Raw genomic sequence first — 11,720 nt, 5'->3', positions numbered from 1 at the left:
TTTTGTGGTCAAGAGTGGAGTGTGTCTTGGAGTCCAGCCATGAAGTCCTTGTTTATTTAGTGCATGTCTTATAGTTGCTCCTGAAGGTCTTCCAGTCTTCATTAGGTCATCCGGTAGGAGTCTTGCAGTCACACAGGTTTTTCTTGGTTATCCTGACTAATTTCGCTTTTCCACTGCGTGGTAAAACTTGGCTCAGTTTCCACTGCAGTTTAGTACCACCTTAGAGTGCGTGGGATTATTCACTTGATTGTGAAAAAATATCCCCCATCAAGCTCTCGATGGATCCGCTCCTCTGCTGTCAACAAGAGGAAAGTCTGTACTTCCTCAACAGACAACGAAACAGCCATTTTTTGGTTGTTAAAAAAGGTGCGTTCATTCAAAACAGTTGCATTCGATCCTTTGCTATCTGTGCTTATTTAAATCTTGCTGTTCTGTTGTGCTTTTGTCACAAGTTCAGTGAGCTATACTGTACCATGCAGTGGAAAAGCGCCATGACTTATGTGCCCTTGATGTAATGTTGGGTTTTCTTCCATGGCCAGGCATGTTTGCCTCTGTTCCATGAGTTTTAAACTTCTCTATGCTCCCAATGGTGTCTCTTGCAATGTAATTTTTTTTTAAATCTTATTATACCTAAGGCCCTACAGGTGTGATGAAATGATCTCTCAGGTTTTGTGGAAGCTCCTTTGTCTTTCCCATGAATGCATATCACCTTGTGAATACTTTCATGGGTGGGGTTTATGCATCACTGCTGAAGCAAGCCAGGGTTTATTATAGAGCTCCCAAAGGCTTAATTTGGTTTCAACTCCACTTTAGGCCATATAAAACTTAAAAGAAAACTTTTTAAAAACAACATTATTGAATATTTCTGATTGAAACTTTACATGTTGTTGTGCATATAATGTGTGTGTGTGGGTCTTGCTCTCTCTTTTTTTCCATTCTTTTATGTTGAGAATTGTAAACACATGCCACAATTTTGCTTGGAACATTTGTGTAAGCTTGTCTTCTTTAATTTTTTTACTTTTCTCATAATTAAATCTTCCTCAACCCTAAAATGGAAATAGTATGTTACACTTGGGGGTTGTCTATTAACAACAATTGAAAACTTATCCTACATTTTTATTGATAACTATGGGTGGGCTAACCATGATTTTCGTTATTCAGAGGTAAGTGTGTTTGCTCGCATGGAGGTCATGTTGGTGAGATATGGATTTGGATTTAGTAATGTTTAAACTATGTCCTGCATTAGTAGTTTAATTGTTGAAAAAATACGTGATAATTGCTTGATTTAACACTAAAGAAGAACACGAGACACAGTCTCGAAGCTAAAACCCTCTGTAGAATGCCAGTTCTTACTCCTAAGTCCAGACCACCTTTAGCCAGTGTAGGGGAGACAGTGATGTCTGACTTTGACAAGTATGTAAGGTTAGTGCATTGATCCTCAAATCTGGCTTGGAGATCTGCTTACTTGCAGAGTTTAGCTCAAACCCTAATAAAACAAACCTATCTGTGATTTTCTAATGATCCTGAAGATATTGACTGGCAAACTCAAGTGTGTTTGATTAGGGTTACAGCTAAACTCTGCAGGAAAGTGGATCTCGCGAGCCAGATTTAAGGATCACTGCGTTAGTGCATCATTTTAATTTAAAACACATTGTGTATTTTCAAAATGTCCAAACTTGGTGATGGAGGGCCACTGTCCAGTAGAGTTTAGCTTCAACCTGCCCCAAAATATATCTGGACGTTTCTAATATGCCTAGTAAGACCTTGATTAGCTGCTTCAGGTGTGTTTAATTGGGGTTGGAGTTAAACTCTGCAGGACACGAGCCCTCCAGGTAAAGCCCAGGTCTGGACACCTCTGTGCTAAGCTAATTCACAACTATCATAATATATTACTTCATAGAGTAGAACATCTACAAGCTGTTGTTTTGGAAAACTGCCTTCAATTTAGGCTGTTTTTCAAGTCAAGTCAAGTCTGCTTTATTGTCAATTCTTCCACATGTACAGTACAGACATACAGAGAATCGAAAACTGCGTTACTCTCAGACCCTCGGTGCATACAGATAACATTAACAGTAGAGCCTAAAAATCTAGATCAAATATAAGATGCAGCTATACAACAAGAGAATATAAAAAAAACATAATAAAATTCAAAATAAAGCTAAATAAAGCAGTGCAAGGCACATGGCAAACAGAGCAAATCAGAGAAGTGAACTGCAGATAAAAAGATTTTTAGTGCAACGAAAGCTTAATTCTGATTAAAGTGACAAAGGGCTCAAGAGCAGTTGTTTTATTTAAACTGACTGATGAGGTAGTGGAATGACGTCAGTTCCATTCTGAATGAGGTAGTGAGCAGACCAATGCTGCACAAAGTGACTGGTGCATGTCATCGTATATTAGTGGTGGGGGGTGGAAAGGTCCTGGGGATGTGGGATCTGGGGGGGGGGGGTCATAGTTCAGTGGAGCCTGGGGCAGAAGAGGGATGGGGGGGGGGAAGGTCAGGAGAGAGTTCAGCTTCCTGACAGCCTGATGGATCTCTCCTCCCTGATGGCAGCAGACTGAAGAAGCTGTGTGACGGGTGGGATCACCTGTGATGCAGATATCTTTACGGGTGAGACAGGTTCCTTAAATGTCCTGAAAGGAGAGGAGAGAGACACCAATGATCTTCTCCGGTGCTCTCACTATGCGTTGCAGAGTCTTTCGGCAGGACGCGTTGCAGGCGCCATACCACAGTGATGCAGCTCGACAGGATGCTCTCGATGGTGCCTCTGTAGAAGGTGTACATGATGGGGGCCGGGGCTCTGGCTCTTCTCAGTTTGTGGAGGAAGTACAGACGCTGCTGTGATTTCTTGGCTAGCGTTGCGGTGTTGTCGGTCCAGGAGAGGTCCTCTGTGATGTGCACACCCAGGAACTTGGTGCTGCTCACTGTCTCTACAGTCGCACCGTTGATGGTCAGTGGAACGTGCTGAGTGTGTGCTCTCCTGAAGTCTACAACAATCTCCTTTGTCTTCTCCACGTTCAGAGAGAGATTGTTTTCACTGCATCACCCGGCCAGGTGGCTCAACTCGCTCCTGTAGTTTATCTTATCTTTGTTGCTAATGAGACCCACCACAGTCGTGTCATCCGCAAACTTAATGAAGAGGTTGGAGCTGTGTGCCGGTGTGCAGTCATGGGTCAGCAGAGTGAAGAGGAGGGGGCTTTTTAGATTAAACTGAAAGGTTGAAACTTGCAGGATGTTTTTATAGTACAATGACCTCTTGTATGTCAAAAGATCAGGGTAATTTTATCAGTGCATGACTCTTTTAAATTTAAGAAATAGAGTTAATAAACCTTAGTAAATCTTAAGCCGAGTTCAGACTGCACGATTTTCAAAGTAGTTGGGTAACTGTTCTTTTCACACTGCATGACTATCTTGGCCAGCATTCAGTCACTGCTGTGTTCACACTAGATGGATCGGTGACAGGTTTCACACCGCATCACTTTACAATAGGAAGAATTGCAGACAACTCTGTCTGGGACGCAAACTACGTTTCACAACCAACACATGCGAGATGTGACAAGGAAACAACTCGATATCACGCGTGCAAGACTGGAGTTCTCACGTGAGACGTGGATAGCTCAGATGAAACATCAAACACGGCTGCTCCTGCCAAAAAAAAAAAATTCTTCTGTTTCTTGGGTCCAAATAGACGAAGAAAGCTTTTCTCTGAAATGAAGCCATGCTTGCTGATATTGTGGTCTATAACTCCTCCCCGAACTCCCTGCTGCTCTGTATCTTGCTCTCTTATTGCCTGTTGGTCATCGCCGATGTAGTTGTCAGTCAGAACACTTTTCACACAGCATGATTTTGAAATTGAAATTTGTTTTAAGTGTGCTCAACAATACTGGGAATTAGACTCTTCTGCTGTCGTTATTTAAATATATGTATGCCTTTTCCAGATGGTTTCATATATCGCCAGATATACTCAAGCAGCACAGGACTGCTTAAGTTATTAATGTTCTAGCTTGATAAAAAAGCATGCATGAATCAGAAAATCAAAGACGGTGTCTGTTTGTTGTTTAAATTAGTTAAAGTTAGCCTGTTAGACAAGCCACAGACAAACTCAGTGCTGTATGCAATCGAATTAATGCTTGTCAACTATCGGGCCAAACAGTTCTTAGAACAGTTAGGTACAGGTACAGTTGTTTTTCCACGTAAGCCTGGTAAGGTGCCTCACGATTAAAAAATGAGTGGTGAGAATTTGCATCAAACATAGTTTATGTATTAATTAAATGCAACATTTGTGATAAAATCGTTAGTGGCTGTGTTATTTTTGTTAATCCACCAACAAAATAAAAGGAATTACTCACTGATTTTTAGGAATTAATTAAACATTTTGAGGTTATTCAAGGTCAAGGTATCTTTATTTCATACCCGCAGGTAAATTTGTTTTGCAGATAACAGAAGAATTCGGTCATCCACAGTAAAACATAAAAACATAAAACAGACATAAAAACAGGCTGCACCATGACACATACACATCCTCTATCCAAGTTAACTATTCAATACTAAAACATCTATCTTACTCATATTATTAAAAAATTCAATTGCCACTGGAACAAAAGTATTTCTGTACCGTCTAGTCTTCCATCTCAAAGCCACAAACCGACGACCAGAGGGAAGTAACTGAAAGTCATTCCTTAAGGGATGCGACCGATCATTCAAGACAACACTTGCTTTCTGATACAGCTGATTTGTGTAAATATTACCCAAATACAGCTGATTTACTCCAATTATCCTACTCGCCCATTTAACAATTTGGTTTAGGGAGTTCTTATTCTTCACTGACAGGCTTCCATACCACACCACAATGGAAAACGACATAATAGATTCAATAAAAGCATAATAAAACAAAGTCAGCATATGTCTATCAATGTTAAATTTAGCAAGTTTCCTAAGGCAACTCAAACGTTCATGACCCTTTTTGCAGACCATTTCACAATTCAACTCAAATGACAGTTTTGAGTCTGACTGTGCCAAGATATTTATAACTCTCTACACGATCCACAACCTGTCCTTTGATAGTCGTAGTGACGTGATCAACAGCGTGTGTTCTAAAATCAATGATCATGTCTTTCGTTTTAGTAATATTTAACTTTAGATAAAAATCATCGCACCAGGTTACAAAATCATCCACAACTGGACCGTGACCAGACTCTTCCCCCTGTAGCAGGCTCACTATCACTGTGTCATCAGCAAACTTAATAAATATCCGGTTTTCATTTAAGCTTTGACACATATTGGTGTACGTAATGTATAGTAATGGTGAAAGAACATAGTCTTGAGGGGATCCTGTGGATAAACATAATACATCTGAGAAGCTACCATTCACTTTTACCCTCTGGATTCTGTTAGTTAAAAAGTCCAGTATCCATCCCACTAAGTTGTGGTTCAACCTGTAATACTCTAGCAATCTTCTGGCTAGAATATAAGGTTGTATAGTGTAATGATAAAACCTTTCTTATTCATCCGGAAGGAGGAGGCGGGAACCGGCGGACAATCAAATGAAACTTTAATAATAAAAATAAACACAAAACAGCGCATCAGCCCTTCACGGACGACTGATGCGCATAAAATGAAACCAAAACACAACTAAAAGCCCAGGCCTGGTCCTCTCTCGTCCTTCACTGTCGTCGCTCCAGTTTTATATCCTTCCATCTCCTACGTGGGACTCAAGACCGGTGGTGGGTCGCAGGTGTAGCGGATTTCCCAATCACTCCACCGGCCTCACTCGTGTTCCCACATCCCTCTGCCCCGCCCCACTCGTCACATATAGTATTAAAAGCAGAAGAGAAGTCAATGAACAACAGTCTTGCATGGGTATTTTTCCCCTTCAGATGCTTAGTAAGTTTAACATTATAAGTGAAGCATCCTCGACACTACTATTAGCTCTATATGCAAATTGCATAGGATCGAGTGCTTGTCCAGTTTTACTCAATATCTCAGACTTTACCAATTTCTCAAATGATTGCATTACTAAGGAGGTGAGGGCAACTGGTCTCAGATCATTTAACACTTTAGGGTTATTGCATTTGGGAACAGGAGTAATAATAGACTTTTTCCAGAGGCTAGGTACCTTCTGTTCCCGTAATGACCAATTAAAAATATCAGAAAACATTGAAGTTAATTGCTTTGCACAGTGCTTTAATATTCTCCCACATATGTAATCTGGACCAGGACTCTTATTCACCTTAGTGGAGAGAAAAATTTTCTTCCACTGCTGCCTGTTCTAAGACTATGTGGGAATCATCCTTACACAGGCATCGCAATTCTTCTACTTCATCTTTAAAATCAAGACTTTCAAATCTTGAATAAAACCTACTAAGAGCATTTGAAAGGTCATCATCTGATCTAAAACCATCAATACACAAAGTGCTCTTTTTCACATTATGTTGTAATCCCACAATTTCTTTCATACCAGACCAAGCTGAGCCTAAATTATTTTCTGCCAAATTATTTTCTAGCTTAACTTTGTATGCTTGCTTAGCTTTAAGGATCTCCATTCTAACCTCCTTCCTCGCTATTGCCCTCTCTAAACCTTCCCCATGCTTGTAGGCTAGCTTTTTGTTCTGCAAACTTATTTTGACTGATTTTGACATCCATGGTTTAGTATTTGGGAAAACCTTAAAATTATGTGTAGGCACAATCATATCCTCACAAAAGGTTATGTATGAACATACAACATCAGTCAGTTCATCAATATGTTCACAAGAGTCTTTGAACACCTCCCACTACAGTCGAAGCACCCTTGCAGACGGACAATAGAGACTTCGGACCACATTTTGACTTCTCTCATCTGAGGTTTGTCTCTCTTGAGTGCACACAATTGTGGTCAGCAGATCCCAGTGCTGACAATGGTACAGACTTATATGCCCCCTTTATAGTCCCATAACAGAGATCCAGTGTATCTTATTTTGTCTTGTTGGGCATGTGATGTATTGATAGAAATTTGGCAGGGTCTTTTTAAGTGACACATGATTAAAATCTCCCAAAATAAAATTTGGCACCTCTGGTGAAATATTCTGAAGTCCTTGAACAACATCATATACAATGTTCGATGCAATGACGTCGTTAGCTTTCGGATGAATGTACACAATGGTTATAAAAATTTGGGGAAATTCCCATGGCAAATAAAATGGACGAAGGGAAACTGACAATAATTCAATGTCGGGTGTACAGATTTTCTCCCGAATAGTCACTGCAGTACAATAGCACTTTTTGACATAGAGGCACACACCCCCACCGTGGGATTTACCTGTGATTTCTGCAGTCCTGTCTGAGCGAAATGGAATACCAAAACCATCAATACACAGGCTATTATCCAAGACCTCCTCGGTTAGCCAGGATTCTGTGAGTGCTATGACACAGCTGTTTCTGTATTCCTGAAGAAAATGAAAATTTCCTTGCAACTCGTCGAGTTTATTTCGTAATGACTGTACGTTTCCCAGTATCATTGAGGGCAGGGGGATACGGGTAAGCTGTTTACACCGTAGTCACTGACGAACACCTCCTTTATTTCCTCGCTTCCTTTTCTTAACTTTCCCTGCATTATCTCCAGGTGTAGAATTCAAGCATGCACACAAACAGCTGACTTGGCTATAGCCTATTTCAGTATTTCGTTGAAAAGTTCTAATCAAGAATACAGTTACATTTACTCATTTAGTAGAGGCTTTTATCCAAAGCAATTTGATATATAATTTAATTGTATGGCGATACAGTGTAAACCATTGTGGTGCAGAGCATTAAATAAAAAACACAGATTGTTGAAAACACTAGCAGCTCTGCAAATGCGTTTATAAGTGCTACAAAAGCAAGGCTAATTGGTGATGTTTTCTTATGTTTTATGATACCAAGTAAGAACTTAGTTAGCTAGTTAGATTATGTCGACCATGGTCGTTTAATGATGCATAATACAAGTCTATCTGGCCTTTTTCTTATAAAGAAAATGGTGGGAAGAAGAGAGAAGAGGAAAGTTAGTCTGACTATTTTGGAAGGTAACTAAAGGAAATTACATAGTATCCCATCTGTAAGGGTAAATGTTGGCTGTAGACCTGTCAGCCACCAGCAAACCGTTTATTTTCATAATCTGTTTCCAATTATGCTAATGATAACTTGTTGTGATATACCGTCCAGAGTACGAGAAGCAGTGTAGACCAGTTATACTCATAAACCAGCACAGCCCAGACCTTCAGCACAGACCCAAGTCAGATCAGCACAGGCCTAAATCAGAGCAGCACAGCCCAGGGCTCCAGGCAGGCCTCACCAAGCAAACTCACTCAGCAGTGCGGATCACCTCCTTGCCACGCATTGAAGCAATAGTTAAGGCAAAAGGAGCCCCTACCAAGTATTGAGTACATGTACAGTAAATGAACATAGTTTACAAAAAGACAACAATTCACTAGAAATGTTTTTTACACAAGTTTCACAATTTTAGTTGAATTACTGAAATAAATAATCTTTTCCATGGCATTCTAATTTATTGAGATGCACCTGTACTATAACATTAATAAAACATTTGGTCAGAAACTCAAGTAAATTGCATATTTTGTTTGGTTTTCTGTTTATTTTATTCTCAACTCCTTTTTAATGGTTACATTTAATTGTATTAATCAAATATTTGTCTTTAAATTAATCCAGACTCTTATTTTGACGTGTTAACGTGAAAATCATTACAGTTCCTTGTATGTGATGTGACGCTAGTTTTACTCCAATCAAACGGTCAAATGAAGTGATTGCAGCATGACTCTCAGTGCAGTTCTGGAGGGGGGAAAACATTTCATAAGGCTATTTTAAGAAATAATTGAATAAATGAAGTTGTTTTTATGCATGTAAATATGTCAATGACTTGCTGAAGTGCATGAAAACCAGCTATGTATGTATTAGACCCGGAAACAACGTCTCTCTCTCTCTCTCTCTACTGTATTAAAAGTACATTATATATATATTATTATGTAAAGTATAATATTATACACTATAATATAATATAGTATTCTATTATAGTTATTATATCCAAGTTGTTTGTCTGGAATGCAGCATTAGGTTAACGTTAACAAACGAGCTGGTACTACAATTACGAGTCATTCTATAAGGTGACATTTCAGCACTTGACAAACGGACAGCGACTCCTCTAAAGCAGCACTTAAAGCACAGCTACGTGATTGTTGGGAAATGCACGTGAAACAATAACGAACGATCATAAAATTACTCGTAGAAAACAAGCGCTAAGATCACTTTACACACAGGCAAACACAGCTTGTGTAACGTAGGAAAGCGCGGTCCTATAGTCTAGTAGTGTAGTTACCAATATTATTAGTGTAATGCGTTACTTTACTTCGTTACCCAAAAAAGTAATATAGTTACTGTAATCCGTTACTTTGTAACTCGTTACCCCCCACACACTGACCATTAATAAGTCATATATTTATTATTAATACGGTTGCTAAAGTTGTTAACTTTTCACATATCTTTTTGCACCAAATAGTCAAGTCAAGTCACCTTTATTTATATAGCGCTTTAACACTAGAACTGCCAGAGGTCGCTATATACCTAAAAGTGCCAGCGGGTAAATTTTACCCACACACATACCAGCTGTTTTTATATGGCTAAAGAACTGTTACTGTCTTCACAGAGAAGTGTCTAAGTGACATAAAATGATTATGTCTAGTCATCAACTATATCTTTGTCCTGTTGTTTTATGCTCAAGACTTTTTTTTATGCAGGCTACACTATTCACTTTTCATAATGGTCTGTATTAACCTAAACAAGACTGCACTGACAACGAGAATTAGAAGGAAGTAGATACATATTTGAGTGGTGTAATAGGCTATTATAATACAATGTCATTAATCAATATATCAAGATAACCAATATTATTTAAATTACTAAAATAGCCTATGAGCAATAAATAATTCACCACATTGCATAGGATGATGCCATGACAAGCGCACAGCTTCACCTAAGGTTGCAGAAAAGTCAGATTGTGCAGAAGAATCATCTGTTTCCTGTGGTCTTGTCCCAGTGGTCCTCTGAGACAAGGTATTTACAGGGGATCTGTATCTGGGGCTCTAGTTGTCCTGGTCTGAGCTGTCTTTCAGGGCAATAGAGGTCCTTTCTAGGTGCTGATCCAGCATCTGGTCTGGATACGTACTGGATCCGGGTGACTGCAGTGACCCTCTGATCTGGATACAGACTGGATCTGGTGGCTACGGTGACCTCGGAATAAGAGAGAAACAGACAAATATTAGCGTAGATGCCATTCTTCTAATGATGTAGCAAGTACATAGGGTGTTATGGGAAGTGTTCCCGGTTCGGGTTTACCTAATTAATGCAGCCTAAAAATCCTTTAACGGATTTGGATAATAAAAACATATTAGTATGTTATGTGTAAGCCAGGTTAAAGAGATGGGTCTTTAATCTAGATTTAAACTGCAAGAGTGTGTCTGCCTCCCAAACAATGTTAGGTAGTTTATTCCAAAGTTTAGGTGCTAAATAGGAAAAGGATCTGCCGCCAGCAGTTGATTTTTTGATATTCTAGGTATTATCAATTTGCCAGAATTTTGAGAACGCAGCGGCCGTGGAGGACTATAATGTAACAAGAGCTTGTTCAAATACTGAGGTGCTAAACCATTCAGGGCTTTATAAGTAATAAGCAACATTTTAAAATCTATACAATGTTTGATAGGGAGCCAGTGCAGTGTTGACAGGACCGGGCTAATATGGTCATACTTCCTGGTTCTAATAAGAACTCTAGCTGCAGCATTTTGGACTGACTGGAGTTTGTTTACCAAGCGTGGAGAACATCCACCCAATAAAGCATTACAATAATCTAACCTTATGGTCATAAATGCATGGATTAACATTTCTGCATTTGACATTGAGAGCATAGGCCGTCATTTAGATTAATTTTTGAGATGGAAAAATGCAGTTTTACAGATGCTAAAAACGTGGCTTTCAAAGAAAAGATTGCTATCAAATAGCACAACTAGGTTCCTAACTGATGACAAAGAATTGACAGACAACCATCAAGTCTTAGACAGCGTTCTACGTTATTACATGCAGGGCTTTTAGGTCCTATAATTAACACCTCTGTTTTTTTCAGAATTTAGCAGTAAGAAATTACTCGTCATCCAGTTTTTTATATCAACTATGCATTCCATTAGTTTTTCAAATTGGTTTGTTTCACTGGGCTGCTAAGAAATATAGAGCTGGGTATCATCAGCATAGCAGTGAAAGCTAACACCATGTTTCCTGATGATATCCCCCAAGGGTAAATTATAAAGCGTGAAGAGTAGCGGCCCTAGTACTGAGCCTTGAGGTACTCCATACTGCACTTTTGATTGATATGATACCTCTTCATTTACTGCTATGAATTGATGGCGGTCATATAAGTACGATTTAAACCATGCTAATACACTTCCATTTATGCCAACAAAGTGTTCAAGTCTATGCAAAAAAATGTTGTGGTCAATTGTGTCAAATGCAGCACTAAGATCCAATAGAACTAATAGACAGATACAACCTCGATCAGATGATAAGAGCAGGTCATTTGTAACTCTAAGGAGAGCAGTCTCAGTACTATGATACGGTCTAAATCCTGACTGGAAATCCTCACAGATACCATTTTTCTCTAAGAAGGAATATAATTATGAGGATACCACCTTTTCTAGTATCTTGGACAGAAAAG

General features: G+C 39.2%; 1 protein-coding gene across 1 annotated transcript in view; it reads left to right on the top strand.

Moving 5' to 3' along the window:
• The window catches only part of LOC132106016 (oocyte zinc finger protein XlCOF6-like), a 103,833-nt gene that overhangs the window by 53,552 nt on the left and 38,561 nt on the right, over nt 1-11,720 (top strand). The gene's annotated exons all lie outside the window — the stretch shown is intronic.

Source organism: Carassius carassius, chromosome 26 (assembly GCF_963082965.1).
Source record: "Carassius carassius chromosome 26, fCarCar2.1, whole genome shotgun sequence".
Lineage (NCBI taxonomy): Eukaryota > Metazoa > Chordata > Actinopteri > Cypriniformes > Cyprinidae > Carassius > Carassius carassius.
The sequence above is the reverse complement of the archived record's forward strand: the minus strand, read 5'-3'. Positions and strand labels throughout refer to the sequence as shown.